Source organism: Ambystoma mexicanum, chromosome 11 (assembly GCF_040938575.1).
Source record: "Ambystoma mexicanum isolate Mex_15411 chromosome 11, UKY_AmexF1_1, whole genome shotgun sequence".
In the NCBI taxonomy this organism is placed as follows: domain Eukaryota; kingdom Metazoa; phylum Chordata; class Amphibia; order Caudata; family Ambystomatidae; genus Ambystoma; species Ambystoma mexicanum.
The window spans coordinates 349,227,769-349,249,577 of NC_090934.1; positions in this window are offsets into that span (position 1 = coordinate 349,227,769).

Consider the following 21,809-nt stretch of genomic DNA (forward strand, 5'->3'; position numbering starts at 1 on the left):
ACCGAAACCCCCAGGAGGCTTGCAAGGCGGCCTACAACCTGCAGTGTGGAGAGGATCGGGTCCCGAGAGAAGTTGTTCAGGAATTGAAGCAGGCATTTGCACAAACCACTAGGCGGGTGCGCACGAACAGTAGGGAGTACATCACTACCTATTTCCATGCACTTCCTAAATACATTATGATGCAATTGGTTAGGGATTGCCACGAAGAAAAGACCCTGGACTGGGTAATAGAGCAAGCTACCCGGATCTATGAGGTCCAAAAGCCAGTAGAAAATAAGAATCCTCCCAAAAACCCCAAACAAACCAACACCTCCGCTGCTGCCAAGGTGGCAGTGGTGAAGGTTACCCCCAATTTGGACCTAGAAATGGGGGGGGGCCTAAAAATACACCTCCCACTAACCAATCAAACCAGAGGCAGAGAAGGAAGACCCTCTGACCAGTCTCAAGCAGGTGGTAGCCTGGCAGGGTACCCCACAAATGTGTCACCTGATCCTGCCACCTACATTAGCCACAGGTATAAGGGAAACAGACCCATCTTTGGCCAGGGGGGGTCCAATCAGGTGAGTACTGCCCCAGGAAACTTCCCGCCAAACTTCCCTCAGGAGGGCAGTGATCTTCCACCCTCATTATGTTTCTTCCCCAGGTACCCTCAAAACCCCACTGTTCGGAACAACCCCCCTTTATCTCCCCGCTTTCAGGAGTCTAGACCAGCAAATCAGGGAGAAGGAAGGCCCAGAATAGAGGGTTACCCGGAAACCTTCCATATCAAGGCTACTCAGAGAGAAGGGACAGTTACCCTTCCCGAGAGCAGCAAAGAGTTGACTCAAGACCCTCATACCAGCCCGAGAGGGTGTCACAACTGGAATGCCAGGTCCAGAACTTGACCCAAGATCTGAGTCATATGTTGAGGGCTCAGAAGAACCCTCAGATGAACATGGCTGCTCAGAACAGCTCGAATCCAGGGTCTGGCACCCCCTGAGCAATACCGGGGAGAGAACCCAGACAACAAGCAGGTTCCAGAGGAGGAGGCTCCAGAGGAAGGGAATGCATAGCTCTAGAGGAAGCTTTGTTCCTCACCCATGAAAAGCCCCTAGAAACCTTTGAAACTGAACTCAAAACCCCTACTCCCGAAATGCTGCAACCTAGGGAACAGAAGGTAAGTAGGAGAAACAAAGAAGACCCATTTTGTGGAGGAGGTCCGTGTCCTCCAGTTTGAAGGTGAAGAATCCTTGGAGAATTCTGGGAAGAAAGTCTTCTTTTTCAAGGAGGGGGGATTCCTTCCAAAGAAAAATGGGTCCCAAAAGACCATAACTCAGATTGGGTAGATATGGGGACTGACCTAGAACTTCCTATCACTAAACCCTAGAAATGTCATCCTGAGAACTTAGAAAGAACTGAGGGATTCTCCCCACAAACCGGTTCACGTGACTGTCTCTGAGACAAGGGTGACAGCACAGAATCAAAGGAAAAAGGGGATTCCAAAAACCCACCAATCTCAGGATGCCAGATTTTATTTACAGATTCCCGAACTCAAACACAGAAAACTGCACAAGATTCCCCAGCATCCAAAATAAAGAAATTAACATCCCAGCCAGCCCAAAATGCCCATTTACCTAGCTCCCTGGAGGAGAAAGAAGGTAGGTTTTATGCCCCCGTCCAGGTGCAAGGGCAGTGTGCAATTTCAGTGCTGGTGGACACCGGATCCCAAGCCACTCTTCTGTCCAAAAGGGCATTTGAGCAACTTAATTCAGGAAGGGGGAGAGTCACCAAATTCCCCTCACACCTCTTCCTGGACAACTCCAGAACTTCAACAGGAATGACATTCCCGTTGAGGGGACTGCGGAACTGGAGATCAAAATTGGGCGACACAAGGTGAAACACCCGGTTACAGTCGTAACTCCAGAGGGGACCCCCTGTCTCTTAGGGAATGACCTCCTTCAGAGGTTGTCTCCACTAATAGGCTGTGTGAACAAGGTCCTCTGGACAGAGGCTAACCGGCCAATAGAATTTTAAAAAGTTGAGTTCGATTTTCAGAACAATAAAGTCTCCGACATTACTGTAATTGCTGTAGGACAACATACTGGTGATGGGAAATCTTCTCTATGCCCGAAAATCAACCTTCCTTCCAGTTCCAAGTGGCATTCCACACTGGAAGGAAATACCCTGAAATGTTATACCGATCCACAATTTGAAAACCCAAGTCCCATGATAAAAAGTGATGAAAAGCCAACTCAAAACTTGGCTGATATTCAGAAAAAGGGTGCACAGCTGTTCCTCCCCATTCAGGTAAATGAGGGGAGGGAGCCTGTTCTCGCCAGAGTAGGCCTGAACAATGGAAACAGCTTCATCAGCAAAGTGTTATCCAGGAAACTCCCAAAAGATCAGACCATTCCCACATTTAAATCGATTGATAAGTGGGAAATTCCAAACATCTCCTGCCTAGCAGGTGCATGCTAAAAATATCTATTGGTGATAAAAGCAATCGGTTCGCAATTAATTTGGACCTCATTACTTGCAAAGCCTGGTCCCGGCTGGGGGGCAACCCCATGGGCTTTGACAATCCTGAAAAGGCATTTTGGTCAGCTCAATTACTACCGTATGCAGTTGAAATTCAAGTTGGAGAGGATGGACCCGACAATTCCCAATTTCCCTAAAAATAAAGAGAGGACAGAAACTCCAAAACCCAGTTGCTTATGTACATTTAAATCACCATCTCCAACAGCAGGGGTTGGGTTTGAACGCGACACCATTAGTTGACTTACAACACGACACCATTCCATTAGGGGTGGATAACAGCGGCCCTAGGAGTATCACTCTGGGTGCAGACCCCTTTATTGGAATGGCGGTTGATGACCAGCATTTCTCCATGGATTTAGGGAATGAAATCACAGGACCGATCCCCAATGACCTAGCAAGGGGGGAATTTATTGGTGTACTCTTCCTGCCCTTACGGGAGGGAAGAGGTGACATCTGGAAGGATGAGGTGATATTCCAGGTCCACAGTGACTGCCTCTCCTACCTGAAACCTCCTGTGCAGGCCAATACTATAACCAGAGATCTCTCCACGCAGCTGGAGGATACCGCTGAGATTGCAAAACCCGAAGTCTTTCCAGGCTTCAGACAGATAGTTGAGGAACGGGTTAACCTTGCTGATGCCTGTGAGACCGATGAGCAAAAGCAAAAGCTGAAGCAGGTGTTTTTAAAGTTTCAAGAAATCTTTGCTGTTGACTCGTACGACTATGGTCACACCGAGATACATTCTACCTCCATTCCCACAGACCCTGGGATGACTCTCATATTCGTGAAGCAATATCGGTAGCCTCTCGCGTCTATGGAGTCCCTTACAGAAATCATAAAGAACCTTGTGTCCCATGGGATAATTTGTCCAATCCACAGTACCTTTAACTATCCGGTACTGGGGAGTCCACACTACCTTTAACAATCCGGTTCTGGGGATTCTAAAACCTAATGGCCAATGAAGTTTATGCTCAGACCTTATGGAGCTGAACAAACGGGTCCACATGTCCTGATGGTCTCTTCTATACATTGACCAGGGACTGGCCCAGATCCAGGGGTCAAATGTGTACACCGCCATTGACCTGAACAATGGATACTGGACAGTACCTGTAAGTAGGGAAGACCAGTACAAGTTGGCCTTCACCTTGGGGAGGCAGCAGTACACATGGAACCGAACTCCCTTCGGATATATGAACTCCGGCAATGAATTTAATATCTTTCTCCATAAGGCCATGCCCAACTTGGGTGAAGGGGATGACCTGGCCTATGTGGATGATTTCCTAATTGAAAGCTCAACTGTGGAGGAACACAAAGTGGAACTCCGCTATGATCTGACACAGTTGAAGGTTGCCAGAGAGAAACTGTGCTTCCAGAAGACACAGTGGTGTTGGACCCGTGTAAACGTCTTAGGACATGAAATCACCCCTGAGGGTCTCTGTCCCCAGGTGAAAAAAGTGGAAGCACTATTAAAATTGAAAGACCCCACAACTCTGCTTGAACTGAGGAGCCTTCTTGGACTACTAATTACTGTTGAAAGTTCATAGAGGACTACACAGAGGTCACAAGATCCCTGGTCCATTTGTTAAAGGCCGGAGTCAAGTGGGAGTGGGGTCCTGAAGAAGCCGAGGCAGTGAAACAACTGAAGAGAAGCCTCTCACAAGTGCCTTGTCCAGTTTACCCCATCAAAAACAAGGAGTTCTTCTTGGAGACGGGGTTCTCGAATAGGTGCTTAACAGCAGTATCATACCAGAAGCATGACAAGGTCAATAAAGTCATCTCCTATGCGAGTAAGACTTTATCCTCTGTGGAGGAAAAATTCAACGATTGTGAGAAGGCACACCTGGCAATGGTGTGGGCATTGAAAAATTAGCGCCTGTTGATCCAGGGGGAGCACATCATTGTTGAGACTCCTCAACAGCCTTTGGAATATCTCCAAAGTGACAGAATCCGGGCAGTGAATGTGAGTAAATCCAGGATTACTTCCTGGATTCTGTCCATGCATGGCTTTCCTGTGGAGGTTAGATATGGCCAAAACATGAAGAGTCCCCTCCCGCAAGGTTTGGCTGACTTGCATGATTGTGCCCGAGAAAACTGTCTCGAGGACGAAAGTCTCAAAACACAAGACAACATGGAGGTGTACCTGAATTCCCCACACAATGTCACGTGCAAGGGGATGCCCACAGTTTATGTGGACGAGTACTCCTACCATGTTGATAACAATGGGGAAAAGGAACTGGTGGCCAGAGTTAGGAATGCCTGGGTGAATGATTTGTTTGTTTGTTTGTTTTGTTTGTTTGTTTTATTTGCTTACATAGCGCGCTGAACCCGGAGGTAGCTAGGTGCTTCAGGCTTGTGGAGAATTACATACAGTAACAGAAATACATGCATAAATAGAGGCTAGTTACAAACATAACTTTGCCATGATTATAGGTTATTCACAACGATAGACAGTAGAGATGGTAAGAAGAATACGAGATAAAATGTACAAAATTGTACAGATATTTACAAATTAGGTCTGGGTTAGGCAGTTGCTGATTGTGACCCGCGGAGCCCTCCGCTGGGAATAAGATCGGTCCCCGAAGTAGTCAGGTGGCAGAGTTGATGGCAGTTCACCAGGCCATCCTCACTGCCAGAGGCATGCTGTGTGTAAACAATAAACCTCTGAAGTATGGCAAACTAATACAATCCATTGATGATATGGTCACCTCTAATGGGATGACCATCTACTGGAAAAAGATCACGGGTCATTCCAGAATAGAGGGACCAGACAAAACCAGAATTGACCTGGCTGAGCAGTTGGCCTAAACCGCAGCCATACAGGGGGATCTCCTTGAGATCGAGTCAATTTGGGGGAAATCCCGATTATTCCCTATTGCCAGGCGCTGGAAAAAAAACTCCCCATTCCCATTCGAGTCCAATTGCACTCAATGTGAATAGGGAGGACGGATGCACCAGCACCATTCATGAATGGTGCCCGTGCATCCGTCAAGGTCTGCGAGCGGGTGCATTCCGCCCGCCAGGTCAGATCTGGTGGGCTGAAGGGCACCCGCTTGCAGACCTCAGAGTGTGCCGGTCCGGTAACAACAGTGTCGGTAGCTTATTGGCACCGTTGTTACCGGAACGGCACACTTGTAATGAGGCCCATTGTGTTCAGACTCAGAGATGACTGCTATGTTATTGACTATGTGTCAGCTGGACCAGATCTTTCATGGGACTCAGCTGTATTCTATGGGTTGAAATGCAAGAGGGGGAATGGGTATTATAAATAGTCTATCACACCCTAGGACAACTGTCTACAGTTGAGGGATCTGCTATGCTATACATGCAGAACACATGCACACTGCCAAACATGCAGTCACATGCAAATTACACACACAATTGTCAGATGTGCCAAGGATGCAGTCAATGCATGTCCTCTTGTCTGTACCATTGGGTTAGTGCAGTAGAAATGTTTTACATTGGATATAAATGTGATGGCGGTAATACATAGCCACCTCTAAAGAAAAATACAACCTTGTCCTCCATGACATCACTAATCTTCAAGAATCCCAGTGCTCCTGGGAAAGACCATTGACGACTCGTCCCCACCCTAGTATGTGAATGCCCATTTCCCATCCCAGAGGAGTCCAGTGTGCCTGACCTTGGGCTTGTGGGAATTCAAGTGAAGTGTAATGTTCCTACTGGGACCTTGCAATCCCCCTTACACCACTACAAGCATAATGCTGAACCACAAGCATAATGGCAACACAAAATCAGCATGCACACTTGGCAGTCACATCCGTGACACATTGCAATGCATGCCCACTCATCAGGTGGACCCTCAGGTATACTCAGTAGGTCAATCACTCTTTCACATGAAGATATGTATAAATAGCAACATATCAGTGGGAATGACAAGGTAACAGTATCCTGAAATATCATACTGAAACATATCATATGAAAACCATGTCATCAAAGTCTAATACATAAATGAGGATATATGGTTGAAGGGCTCATCAGTGTAAAGCTTAGCATATCATGCAGTAACATCAACATTTGTATTGTGTATTACCTGCCAGTGTAATTTTCCAGCAGTATTCTGAGTGTTGATGCCTTAATGAGTTCCTGTTGTAATTAAAGTAAGACAGATATGATCTTTTGTATCTGTTCCTTGCACTTCGGTTCCCTTAAAAACAAGAACTAAAAGAACTAACAAAGGCTATTATTTAAGCTTTTGTGTAGGTAATATACAGGCACGTGTGAGCCACTGACATCATATGATTGGGTACTTGCACTATTTTCCAGCTGTTGCCATGTTATATCCAGGTCTATTATGGCAGTGTTTGGGAAATGACTATTCCTTGATGTCTAGATACTTCTATCATGTAGAAACATCAATGTTTGTGTTGTGTAGGGCCTGCCAGTGGTATTTGTAAGCAGTCTTCTGAGATTGAATGCCTTATGTTAAAAACAGGTACTAACAAAGGCAACCGTTTTGGGTTTTGTATATGTATTATGTAATGTAAGTGATCTTGTATAGCACCCGTCTGCCACTGATGGTGGCCTTGCTGCGCTTGGCTCTGTAAGAAAAAAGGGGGGTGGGATTCATTAGTGGGACAGTGGCAAAGCCAGGTGCAGAATGTGTGGTGTTGATGGGTCCAGGTTGGAAGTACCCGGTTCCTGAATGCCAATCTGCTTTCTAAGGGTTTGGCGGTGATATTTGGGAATATGTTATCCACAGGGAAGAGCACAGGATTTGACAGACTGCAGTGCTTTGGGTCTGAATGGCTGCTGATGTTGGAGCGTGCAACAGGGCAAAAGAGGAGAGCTTAGTCATGGCTTGGCCAGTGTTGACATGCTGATCGCTAGGACTGTGTTAGCCGTCTTTGGGGGATTTGTGTGTGTAATATATGAAGGAGAATTCCGCCGAAGGAAACCCCACTCTGCCCTACTCTTCCCCAGCGAAAAGTCATGGAAGAGCAGGGGGAATCTGTGGGGTGCATTTACAGGCCCTAACAGAAGTCCCTGTCACCTGAAAAATGACATTAAATATTGCCACTAAAAACGGCTGTGCTTTGTTCCCTGGAACATGTGTGGCAAGCATTTGAACCATGCATTAAAAAACGACCCTGTGTTTGCCGTATTTCATCTGAGTGTTTGCTTATCTTTCATCTGCATAACAAGAAGTATGCACTGCACTGAAGAATGGCCATCTGTCTGCTTTATTCCATCTGAATGTCAAAATGTATGCACTCCATCCAGGAAACGGCCTTGTCCGACTGTGAATTCATATTAGGGGCAAGATTTTCATCAAAATGCAACTCGACAAGGCTTTTGCTTGCCCTTTCATGTCAACCGCAGCACTCAAAACACTGCAAATGGAGAAATAAACGGCTTGGCTTTTTCTTTTGATTTCATATCACATCAAAAAACCCTGTGCCGTACCCATCCGTGTCCATGAACAACAGTAATTGCATACCCATTCAAAAGGTCAAACCGAAAGAAAATCCCATGACCTACTGAACCGCATTTCAAACATTAAATGGAATACGGCATGCACACGTGTGAAAGAACATAAGGAAAAAATGACATTTGAAAGCCAATGTGAGACGGTAGCTTTTGCTTGCACAAAAATGTCATTGTTGGTGGGTGTGGGGGTTTGCTACACATATACTGTATGTTCTCCCCCACAAGAGTTCAATCACCCTGAGACTGAGAATACCAGTAAAACCAGTTTTGGGCTCAATTGAAAGCCTGGCCACCCACTGGAAGTCACATTAATAAGTGAACCATGCTGCAATGACATGTAATGTGGCGGAGGGCATGATGATCCTCTGCTCTGCCAGACTAGAAGGCAGTACTGGCAGGAAAGAAAAAGAAAGCAAGTGTGGCTAGTGCTTGACCAAGAGGTGCGAGTTCCTTTTGCACCTACTTCCAAGGACAAACTGACAAATTTCAAAGAGTACAATGTTAATATTAATGTTCATGTTAAAGAATATTTGTACCTCGCACTATCACCACACTAATAAAAATCCTTGGTTGCAAGCTGAGCCAGTGGGTGGCATTTGGCTGAGGAGAATGAAGCACCGCCCTGCCATATGTGACAGATCCTCCAAATTGACATTAAAGGATGTATGCATTTTAGTCATTTTTCCCCAGCACTCAGAATAAGAAATAATTTTGTTTTATTATATTTTTCAATGTGATTTCCAGGTGGATATTTTGAGACTAAGTGCTTGTTTCTAGGACTTTGTAAATTGAAATAGCCAGTCAAGACTTGTTTCGAGCTGATTTTTAAATGGGACAAATTTAATAATTGGTGGAAAGATGGAGATGTACATTGGGCCTCATTACACGGTAGGCGGAGAACCATGGCGCTATTAGCGCCATGGTTCATGCCGGTAAAATACCGGCACCGCCTTGGTGGAAAGGGGAATTACCGCCCCATTCCAAGGTTGGCGGGGCGGTAATTCCCCCTTCCACCATTGCCCTTCCCCATTCCCATTTTTGCCCCATAGGGCATAATGGGAATGGGGATGGCGCTAATTACGGCACCGCAAATTGCGGTACCGTAATTAGCTCCCTGGGTCCCTTTGCGGGTTGGTTTTTAACGCCTGCAAAAAGCAGGTGTTAAATTCCCCAACCCGCAAAGGGACCTCGTAGTAAGGCGGTAAGGATTTACTGGTACCGGTAAAATACCGGTACCAGTAAACCCTTACCGCCTACCGTGTAATGAGGCCCATTGTGAAAATGCTTAATCATTTGCAGAGTGATAACTATTATACATTTTATGAAAAAGGATGAAAGGATGAAAAGGTGCCAAGGGGCCATGCAACCTCACACAGAGTCAGCAATCAGCTTGTCTATTTCCCTCTGCCCCACTGAAACCGCATATCTATTTCTTATGGTGGTGTCTAGTATAAATTGGAAGTTATGATACACAACTCAGTTTTGCTAAAAAGCTGGCCAAGAGAACATAGAACTGTCATAAATGCCAAACAGACCGGTTATGCTCTCTTCTTGAACCAATGACACCAGGGGGTGGGGAAAGTAATGGTAGGCTGTTCTATCCTAGGGTAGGAGTAATTCTAGGGTATTTCCCCCAGATTGTAAAATAAATGATGTCATTTGGGCTATATAAGTGGGGACTGTACTAGACACAGAAGAATCCAGGGAGACAGGAGAAAGAGGACAGAGGCAGCTGATCCCATCGAAGAGAGTCCAGAGACCAGACCCTTGCCCAGCTGATCCCATCCAAGAGAGTGCAGAGACCAGACCCTCGCCTAGCTGATCCCATCCAAGAGAGTGCAGAAACCAGACCCTTGCCTTGCTGTCCTTTTGTAACATAAATCCCATGGAAAGTCCCAAATTGCCAGTATAATTCATTCAACTTTCCATAGAAGAATCTGTATTAGCTTGTGTATGTTAACATATTCCTTTGATAAATCTTTCAGGTGGCTGTATAAATCCTTAGTATCATTTGGAAATAAATCAATTAATTCCCCATTGAAATTCATGTTCAATATTGTTGCCATTCGAAATCAACGATTTTGTCGAGTGTTTTTACTAATTATAGTCATTAAAGTATGGCCGCAACAGAGTAAGTCTCCTTATCACTGAAAAACGAATTTGTCTGTGTATTGTGTGCATTCCAACAAATTCCTAAATTGCATCTGTCCCATTGAAAAACCCAAACCGTAGTCCCATTGAGAGCAATCCCTTTCTGTTAGAATCCTATCTGTTATGTTCCTCTGTCCTTGTCCTTAAAACTGATTTCCGATTTTGACAGCTAAGCCCCTTTTCTTAGCTACCTGTCATTACAAATCCCATGTTAAACGAATTTTGATTTGCTGTGTGTATTTTTGTTTTGCATTTGATTTCTCCCAAAAATCGATTTTCCTACGTTGTTTCCACGTTGCCCTGGTGGGCTGAGTAGTAGTCTATAAGCTTCCCTATCTCCTCAAGTTTAGCAGCACAAATTTCCTTTCTAGCTGTCCCACCGCGGTTGTGAGTCGCCGTGCGAGTAATAAGCAAAATCCGATTCTGTCGTTTTGATCTAAAAACGCGTTTTCATTTTCTCTTCTGACTGCCCTTCTTGGGATGGGGGGCTGTATTCCAAATATGATTTTTCTCTCTTTATCCTTACTCCTTGCCGCTGCCTTCGCTCCAAAGGGAATTAAGTTGGCTGATGTCTGGGGGTGAGTGTTGCAGGGGGAGTGCTTAACCTTAGTGCAATCACATGCTTTAAAAAATGTTTTCCTGTCTTGTCATTAAAGATCCATGTGAACTATGCTAGGATTTTGAACCCATTGTTCTGTAGGAACGATTGCCTTTGTGTTGCCACAACATTGGTGGCTGTTGTAAAATTGTATTTTGAATATTTTTCCGTTTTCATTAAACAATAAATTAATAAATATCTTATTGATACACACCGGCCTGATTCCTAGTCCATTGTGACACTGGGTGTTGGTGAAGGTGGGTGCGAGATGGGATGGAGGCCTACTCAAAACGAATTTGTGGTTTATTAAAAATTAAAAAAAGCTTTTTTATTGTCTACCATGTTCGTTGTCGGGGAAGGAGTCCATGCTGGAGTGTGCTGTGTTATAAAACCGTGGCAGCAGGGCCCCTTGAAAATACTGTTTCACTGTATTGAAGGGAAACGCGTGTCCAGTAACAAAAAGCGTATTCCATTTTGGGTAAATTTAGATTTTGTTCCACTGCCTGTTAGGGGGAGGTAACAGTTGGTGTATTTTCTGTACAAAGTCTGCCAAAAACACCACTGTCGGTATTCCCATAGAATACCACTGGTGGTATTTGATCAAACCCTAAAATGTGCAATATTTGCCAATCACTGCTGATGTTACCATTACTACCCATTTCTAACTGACTTCCTAAGTCTATGTTCATATTTCATTGTCTGGTCCAGAACACTCTTATGTGGCCAACAAAAGACAAACATGCAAATCAACTACTTTTTCTGATATAGATATACAAAGTCACATGAACACACGTACATTCTTCCACCTATAATTTACACAGTCACATACGCACGCAGCACAGTCACAGAAACTGAAACATAAATACATACAGACCGACAGACACACAGTCAAAATTCCTCGAGAACACAATTAAATATAATAGGTCATTTTTCCACCATCTCCAACACTAGATTCCAGACAGGCTCCCCTCACAGTTGCCCCTTCGTACAAGATTTGAAATATGCAGCCAACATTCCAAGAAAGTGTAACTTGGGAGCACAATGAAAGCCAAGACCCCTCAGCATCTTTTGCTCTGCATTGTCCAAGTGCAGGACCCATATCTAAGATTACCGGCAAGACCCTGACCACAGCTTCTTGTTGTGTGAGGCAGACGTTGACTGGCAAAGCAAGGTGGTGTACTGTCTACATGTGAGTCATTGCAATGGAAGGTGTTGAGGGGCAAGGAATGAGTTAGGGGTAATGTAAATAGAAGGGGTTGAATGACAAAGAATTGGTGACTGAGCAATGTGGGCAAGGGGAAAGGGTGAGACCAAGGGAAGGGATGGGGACTGAGGTTAGGGTTAAAGAATGAAGAAAAAGGTTGTATGAACGTCTGAAAGTTCATTGTAAAGAAGGGGGATGGTGAAGGGGCATCAAGGCTGTGCCACAGGCGAAGGACATCAGGGGATGATGGGTAAGTAGAATTGGGTACACGAGACAGGTCTGAATCTGGAAAAGTAGGTCAAAAGGTTGATTGTTGGTGTGATCTGTTCCTGGCCTGCCACGGCAACCAATTGTGGCACTGGCTCAACTGCTTTGTTTTTACTGACTAAATGATACATACTTGATTTATGAACGTATGTTTCTATTAAGACTTCTCTTAGCCTTTTTCAGGTTGCTTTCTTATTGGACTTGGTGCATTGAAAGTTGACGCAATAGTTATTAAGATTATAGTGAGTTTCCATTATAATTATAATAAGAGAATGTACAATGTGTGTACTTTCAGATGTTTTCAATTCAGGATACAGACGATTAAGAGGCTTCCCTCTTGGAGATGCAGTGGTGTTTTGAAAGCTAGATGTATTGAACAGTATAGTAGTTTAGCCCGTTCATTAAAACTTTTCAAAAAACGTAGTCATGGTGCTAATAGTGAAGATGGAAGGGGAGAAGATGAAGTCTCCTCTGCTCTCTGAATTGGACATTGGAAACTGTGGAACCAGGAAAACAGAGCTCAAATTCCCATCTTCCACACTTATGTGATCCTGAGCAAATCCCTTTTCATCACTGCGCCTTTTTTACCTTAATAATCTATAGGAAAAGTATCACACATATTTTATAGTACTACTTTGCCAAGAGAGGGTCTTATGTTGTCTGGGGGGTAGGGCGGAAAGGGTGCCAAGTATGGGTTTTGTGGTGTGGGCTTGGGAGCAGGAAGCCAGGTATGGGTCTTTTGCCAAGCCAACTCGTGTTTGGCTCTCAGAAAGAACTAAGACCCCCTGGTTTAGCAAAGGCCGAGCTTTACCAATGAATCCTCTAGCTTTCCTACCTCTTTACATTGGTCTTACATTAAAATGGAATTGGATGGGATGGATGGAAATGTAGCCTGCTGTCAAATTGTTAACTGGGATACAGGGACAACTGGGCTTAAATCCCAGCTTTCGCATTTCACCATTAATCTTATCCTGGTTAAGCTCTACTATCTTTGGTATGTGGGAGAGTTTCCTGGGGTCAGAGTCTCTTAGAAACAAACATATTTGCCATTTATGGTGCATACGAAGAAAATGATGTCAATAATGTCTACTATATATGCTGCTTGAGAATGCGTGGGAGGGGGAGAGGTTGGGTCCACTGCATTCTGGGCCACTGCATTCTGTTCTTTGACCACTGCACTGCACCATGGGATAGATCATTATACTTACCCCCTGCCAGGCCAAAAGGTGTCAGTCCTCCCCTGATAAGGAGTCACAGCATCAGTGCGGTGACAGGCACGGTCGGACTGGGGCATAACATTGTCTCAGGCACCATTGAAAAAGGGCCCCACAGATGCAAATGGTAATCCATTCCTTTTGTGACCGACTGTTTGAATAGTACCCAAGGGCGAGTTTTTTGATAAAATGCGATACACATTGTGTAATTTAAAGAATATTTGTTCAGCAACAATGGTCAAAACTACTTGCCGCATGGTGAAGCAACTCGTCAAACTGGCCCACATTGGCCAAAAAAGTGGCCCACTTTGACCAAAAAAACGGCCCCACACTCGCAGTCTCCGTTCCTGGTTCAGGCATTGTCTCACTGGCCTATCGGCTAGTCCGAGCCTGGTGACGGGCTCGAAATACAGGGGGCTCCCACACGGACACGGTGACTCGTGCCGGCAGGGACCAGAGAGGGCCTGCAATATCCCCCTGGCAATGGCTGACATTCCGCAGCACGCGCCCTTCCATGGGGATATTTCCCAGAGCTTTGAATGAGTCGGAAAGAATGAAGGCCAATAGTTCAAAGCCACGTTTGAAAACCAGCTCGCCCAAACCAAAACAGACTTCTGACAGATCCCTTGCAGTTCAATTTAAAGGTAATTGAACATTGGACCCTGAGGTGGAAGGGAGGGCGCGAGCTGCGAAAGGCACACATGCAATGAACAGTTCTCGAAATACAATTTATGGTTTAATAGTAGTAAAAGTATGAGCTTGCAAAACACATCATGAAAACGTCAACCAATCTACAAGTATATAATCTTAGGTACCCATAAATCACAATAAGAGTAGTAGTCCCAGATACCTCTAGGAAAGAAAAAAATATCAGCAAATGATAAGCTAGAAAACAAATGACTAGCTGGCAGAGCTAGTCCCGTAAAGCGTATTAAGAGGGGTTAATTATTGCCGTTCCAGGAATGCGTGGCGTGGTTGGCGATACCGTTTCCATCCATCATTCGTGCCGGTGCAACATAAAGCGAGCCACATGTCGGAGTGAATTTGCAAGTGCCTTAGCAGACGGCCTCTTTCCCCTTAATTGAAAACATACAATGAGGCCTGTGGGAAGTGCAGCTGTGTATGCAAGGACCAGGGAACCCCAACCAGGACGCCCTACGGCTGTCACAAAGGATATTGCCAGGGGGAAGTTCGCTTCTCTGTTCCTCTACCTCCCCAGCGCCAGCCCCCCTTTCTGCGCCAATCTTCCTGTCCTCCTACTCAAATCACGTCCCCAAGGTGACAGGTAGCGAGAATGTAACGGGGAAACTCAAGCTTAGTTAATTATTTAGCAGTGAGTAAAAGTGTGTGAGAACCTTCACGAAAATGATCGCAAAGTGGCAGCATTGCAAACAATGCACTGTGTGGTCCAAATTAAGAATTGCTAGGACAGATTATAAATTTCACATAAAGGTCAAATGTGCATTATTTGGCAATACAGCATGTTTTACCGCTTCGCGAAATTCCGAGTTTCAAATGTGAAACTCTTTTCTGTGCAGGATATTACCACCATACAAAAGCATGAATTAAAGCAATATTACAGCACGTGGCAATACGCATGTGGCAATACGTCATTTCGCAGGCGAGTCCTAGAACAGGGATTAACTAGAGTGTCTGCAGGAATTAGACTCATACGGGCCCTTTAAATTACTGCATGCGCTAATGGGCGTTCTGTTTTGGTGGTATTTCAGCAGTGATCAAAGTGAGTGGAGATGGTCGGGAGCGGTGTTCCACTACTTTTTTCTGTTTACCATTCCTCCACTTTTTATGACCATATTCTCCATTTTATATAGAGGATGTGTCCCTGCATGTCCTTGTGCAAGTGTAAAGTTGTAATAGGCGCCTTAGTTACTAATGTAGAGGATGTGTCCCTGCATGTCCTAGTGCAAGTGTAAAGTTGTAATAGGAGCCTTAGTTACTAATGTAGAGGATGTGTCCCTGCACGTCCTAGTGCAAGTGTAAAGTTGTAATAGGCGCCTTAGTTACTAATGTAGAGGATGTGTCCCTGCACGTCCTAGTGCAAGTGTAAAGTTGTAATAGGAGCCTTAGTTACTAATGTAGAGGATGTGTCCCTGCACGTCCTTGTGCAAGTGTAAAGTTGTAATAGGAGCCTTAGTTACTAATGTAGAGGATGTGTCCCTGCACGTCCTAGTGCAAGTGTAAAGTTGTAATAGGAGCCTTAGTTACTAATGTAGAGCATGTGTCCATGCACGTCCTTGTGCAAGTGTAAAGTTGTAATAGGAGCCTTAGTTACTAATGTAGAGGATGTGTCCCTGCACGTCCTTGTGCAAGTGTAAAGTTTTAATAGGAGCCTTAGTTACTAATGTAGAGCATGTGTCCCTGCACGTCCTAGTGCAAGTGTAAAGTTGTAATAGGAGCCTTAGTTACTAATGTAAAGGATGTGTCCCTGCACGTCCTTGTGCAAGTGTAAAGTTGTAATAGGAGCCTTAGTTACTAATGTAGAGGATGTTTCCCTGCACGTCCTTGTGCAAGTGTAAAGTTGTAATAGGAGCCTTAGTTACTAATGTAGAGGATGTGTCCCTGCACGTCCTTGTGCAAGTGTAAAGTTGTAATAGGAGCCTTAGTTACTAATGTAGAGGATGTGTCCCTGCACGTCCTTGTGCAAGTGTAAAGTTGTAATAGGAGCCTTAGCTACTAATCACTTAAGACTACTGCAATGGTCCAGCTGCAACGCCTTGTCACATGTTGCACTATGCTTCCCCCTGCTCTCTCCCCTGCCGAGACCACAGTCCCACTACTTTTTTCGGTACACTTCTACCACAGTATTTCAGGAGCCAAGACTGAGAAACGAATGTTCAGGTCCTATGTGCTATTTAGCTCCAGTGCTGCTGAAGTTCACTGGGTCACGCAGCACATGATAGACTAAACACTGCAGTAGTGAGTGGTGCGTGCCACTTCTCATGTGAGTTTTCTTCTTTGAAACTGGAGCTAATTACCTCAATTCGACTGCACATTAATAAGAAGAAAGGTTAAAAAAAAACGCACGTGGCTCGTGGAACATATTACCTGATGAAATTTAAAACCACCACGTGCAGTAGAACGGTGTACAATTTAGAAACAGTGGAGCAGAATTACACCCACCTTCAAAACAACAATCTTAATGTGCAGCACCCTGCATAGTTTATGTGATTAATCATGTAGTGAACAGAACTGCTGGCGTTATATAAAACACCATAAATACGATAGGATAAACAAATACCATGTGTGACCTAGATGTCATTGTTCTAGTTTAGAAAGAACCACATTCTGTAACACCTGATGCGCCAGCTCGAGTCATCCGTTTAAAGGGTCATGTTTCCCTGCGGGTCAGATTACAAAACCTTTGCATTAGTGCAATTTTGCATGGTATTTACACTACGGCAAAGTTTGCCCTTGGTCAGAAACCTATTCTTTCAATGCATTTTTGCACCAGGGCGCAGTTTGCCCTGTTGAAAAAATGCTTTGAAGGTCGCAGAGCATTTTCCAATGGGATTGACCCATTACAAAATACTTCTGTGAATCGGGCTCTATGTTTTTTGCATTAGGGCAATTTTTGTGGTCCCAGTGTGTTTTGCACTGGGGCAAACTTTGCACGAAAGCTAATAACATGCAAGTTTGCACTTGCACCAGTGCAAAGTTTCTGTAATCTGGCGCTGTATAATAATAAGGGAGCAACTGAATATCGAGAGTCTCTTATCACTAAATATGTAATGCATAGAAAAACAAGTCTTCGATATAGAAGGGGACATGTTGAAATTGTGCCATATGTCGTCCCTAGATATTGTAAGCACTGAGATTGTGTGGTTATCCATAGGCAATTCACAAACATTGTTCAATAGACATACCAGACAATGGTTATTGCTATTGGATAACTATCTACTATTGTTGCCTAATGTGATGTCTATCTTGTTGTCATTCATGTTTGTTTCTCCCTTTAAACATTGTTTCCCCCTTGTTGGGCAAGATTGTATGCAGTACCTTTTCGGTGCACTACAATAACCTTGACCTCCTGGCAATAGGAACCCATCCTTTGATATGTCTATACTACACTGGTTGGTAGTGTGGTCGAGTAGCCAGGCTTATCTCAAGAGGGGTCAATGTGAGCTGTAGGGGAATTACACAGAGTTTCACAGTGACAAGTATTTAAATAAACTCTTACACACAAGGTTTCTTGATTAAACAATTATTTATTTATTTAACAGTCAGTGTAAGCCTTCTTCAGAAGGGGGCAATATAAAGCAACACACAAATACACTTACAAAAATACACACTCTTAGTTTTCTAAATCAGTAAGTACCCTTTCGGGATGGCCCACAGACACTACCTACACCCTAAGGTGTCTTCAATAATTACGGTGCTGGGGACATTAATATATCACTGTTGCAATTAGAATATTCTTGAGAGGGGTGTCAAGGAAAAGAGGGTTCCAAATAGACAAGTATTCACACAAATATTCTTAAGCAGGTAATTACTTTCAAAATGACCCCCAATGCAAAGTCAGTTAACCCTTTCCTGGAAGGAATGCAAAACACATAAGCAGAAGAGAAAAGAGTAATTCAGAGTGCCAGGCCAGCCAATGTTAAGTTAGCAAAAGTGAAGGTGAGCTGAAGCACTTCTTGCAGGTAAGTAGAAAGTCTTGCACAATGTTTAAAAAGTCTTTTGTAGGATAAAAGATATGAAAGTAGGGCCACAAGCTGATTAGGCTTGTCAGGTAAAGAAGCTGATAGCAACCCAGACAAGTCTCCTCCGAGGACAACTGAGGTTACACAACAAGAGGTAAGTTTTCTTAGACTGTGCAGGGCCTTTAGGATGAAGAATTGTGCAGCAGATGGCTTCTGTTCCTGTGCAGCTCTGCAAATCCTGGTGTTCCCGGGCCTCAGTCATGAAAAAAACACAGAGTTCAAAATCACATTAAAATACACGAGAGAGTGGGGAAAAAAGGTTCTCACTCTCTCCAGGTTAAGAATCCAAGTCCTCAAAATCTAGCAAAGTTGCTGGGGGTCTCTAAGTTAGAGAGGAATTCGCACATTTCTGAGAATTCTCCATAACACCTCTTTATATATTGTTAAATAGGCACATCATACTTTGGTCATTATTATTTTTATTGCACGTTATGTTGATTCTTTTCTTATTCAAGACGCTTTCCCTCTCTCTGTAGACTTTCATTTCTATTACCAACTAACTGAGCATTCTGGCTCCAACTACATTTCCCATTCTCCTGCATGGATAACAGATTTGGAGACCATCCTCATAGTACTTTTATTTCTACATGTTCGCATAGAGTCTATTTGCCATATCACCTGCTTCACATGTGTACATTATAGTGGTACGATGATATCTGCATTTACTGTTGATTATATATTAGTACCCGGCGAGAGTCAAGCAGAATGCAACACTCCAGCTGCCTTGTCCTTGGCGGGGGGCGTGGCAGCCCCTCAGCCAATGAGGAGGCCTGAAGCGGGGCCATCCCCGCTCCGAGCCTCCCCACGGCTGAGAGGCTGAGAGGCTGCCTCGGCCCCCCGCTGGGGCCTCAGGTAAGCTTTTACCCCACTCCACTTACCTTCTTGCTCCTGCGTCCCTGGTGGGGGACGATGGCAGCCTCCAGCAGTGTGGAGACTCCGCACCTCCACACAGCTGGAGGCTTCCATCATCCCCTGGCAGGGACGAAGGTACGTTTTTTTTTGTTTTTTTTTCCTCCCCCCTTCGCCTTCCTCCCGCCCTCCCAACCCCACTTACCTTCTGCTTCTTTTTTTTCGGGAGCGGACGCGCTGGGAACACTTGTAAATTATTTTGTTTGTTGTTTTACATTCGGAAAAATCACTGCATACTAGTTTATGACTATAGCGTGCACAAAACCTGTGTTACATACTTACTATCACGTTCTAGATACTCTGCAACAGTTTCTGTACCACGCGAGAACAAGCACGTAAGGAATAGTGCCCCTTATAATTTCAAATACTTCTTGAGACAGACCTATACTGTTTCTCCAACACCTCTACTGGATATGGGTTTAGCACTATATGTCCTTGTGCACGTTATACACCACATGAAGACACATTATGAGATATACATTAATTTCGCCAAATTTGTATCTTCATCCCCCTTTTTTCTGGTTGGATTTCTATCCCTTATTCCTTTTGAATAGAGAGTGTTTACCATTCTGGATCTTTGTCTATGCAATGTTTATTATCTCGAGATTATTGATTAATATATGAGATATGCTTTATGACTTGTAATATGCTTAATGAACTGATGATACATACACTCATCTTCTATGGAAATGTCATCTATCACATTATGTATTATGTAACCTGTAAGAATTTCCAAATATGTACACATATGATTTTGATGGACTGTTAATTACATTGTAGAATTGTGAATTTGCACCAGATTAAGGGAATTTAATACCGATATGCGTTGTGCTGACATCAGCGAGCATGAAGAAGCATCTCTTTATCAAATTGTATTGTCATCAAATTTAATTATATTAATGAAACCTCTACATGTGGTTTAAGAAACTATAAACTTTTAATATAAAATCTGGCTGATTAAGGTGTGCATGGGACGGGAATATCTGTCATTTTGGATACTTTCTTCTGTCTCTTGTGTTTCCAACCTTGCGGCAGGTTGTGTTACCGCCTCTGCACCCAAATTATCTTTACAGTTAAGAATATTTTTACATTTACCTATACGAAGGATGTGCACTTACACTACCAGCTAGATACAAAGTGTTCCCCCATATGGATCTGCCTGCCAGCAGTACAGGAGTATTTGTGTAACCACACCCATTTCAGAGTTTACTAAATACGGTTGAACTAGGCCTTCTCTAATATCACATGGCTTCTATCAGTCAATCCTTATCTACGGTATCATAGTGCATTTTCCCCATTGGACTCTTGTTTGCTTTCCCTCTGCTGTAGAATGGGCCTGTTATGTAAACGATGATGGAGAATCACTAGAATGCCATAACCTGCTATCTAATCCCCTTCCACAAACACACGGGTTGCTCTTTCATAGAGTTTAATGGAGCATTATGTAAACAACTAACATGAACATCATGTGTAAGTCTTCCCATTAACCAGCTGGTTGCTTTTCTTATATTTTAAAATGAGTTTATAAAGAAAACAATTATTGTTCATATTTAGGGCAGCATTTCATTGCAAGGATAACCAAGTTTTGCTCCTCAAACCCAGTTTGATGCCATTGGTGTCTTTTTCTCAGAGAAGATCGATGGGATTCGACAGGCTATTGAGGGACAAAACCTATCTAACTGGGAACCGACGCTATTGTCTAATCACTCGATGGAAGCCAGGCCCACTGACCCCACAGATGTTTTTCAACTAGGGCTGATTGATGATACAATCACAGCAAAGCTCTCAAATCTCTTAAATCAGCGATGCCCACTGACCCTATAGCCCTACATCTCTTGAAAGCACTTCTTTCTAAGGCTACTACTTTGTTCTCGGCAGCCTTACAACACTCCTTTTCTTCAGGTGAAATCCGCGCTCAGTTGAAGCATGCCTCGGCCTCTCCACTTCTGAAAAAACCTAATCTCAGACCTAGTGTGGCGGAAAATTATCGCCCTATATCTGTACTCCCGGTTGTGATGAAGTTGATGGAGGCTGTGATCACACCTGCATTTCACATATTCTGGAGACTAATAATTGTCTGTACTCATTTCAGTCGGGTTCTGCCCCTTAATGGGCACATACTCTGTGATGGTTACTCTCCTTGATGACCTGGCTCTTCTCCAGGATCGTGGAGAGGTTGGGGTGCTGATTCAACTCGATCTCTCCGTAGCGTTTGATACTGTTGATCATGGTATTTTGATGTCCCCCCGGAACAGATGCCACTCCCCTCCTCACACTCTCCCTTACGGGGTCCCTCAAGGATCGGCTTTGTCCCCCCTCCTGTTCAATCTCTACTTGTGGCCTTTGGCAAATCTTATTGTGAAGTTTGGTGTTCTCTTTTACACCTATGCCGATGACACCCAGCTGGTGTTTCGGCTTGATTCTCCATCTACCAATCCCCCCACTAAGCTCAGAAACTGCCTCTCTGCCATTGGCAAGTGGATGGCCACAAACTGGCTTAAACTGAATGGGGGAAAAACGGAAGTACTGATGGCTCACAGAACGATGCGAGTGCTTGGGGTTCTCAGTTCTGGCCAGACTCCCTTGGGCCTTGTCCTACACCCAGTTCATCTGTAAAAAGCCTAGGTGTGAGGCTCTTGCATAATGGTTCCATAGAAGCCCAGGTTACAGCCGTCTATAGTGCCGGATTCGGCAAACTGAGAGTCCTGAAAAAGATCCTACCACTGTTGCCTCCTATTCATCATGCACAGATAGTCACCTCAGCAATAATGGCCTTGCTT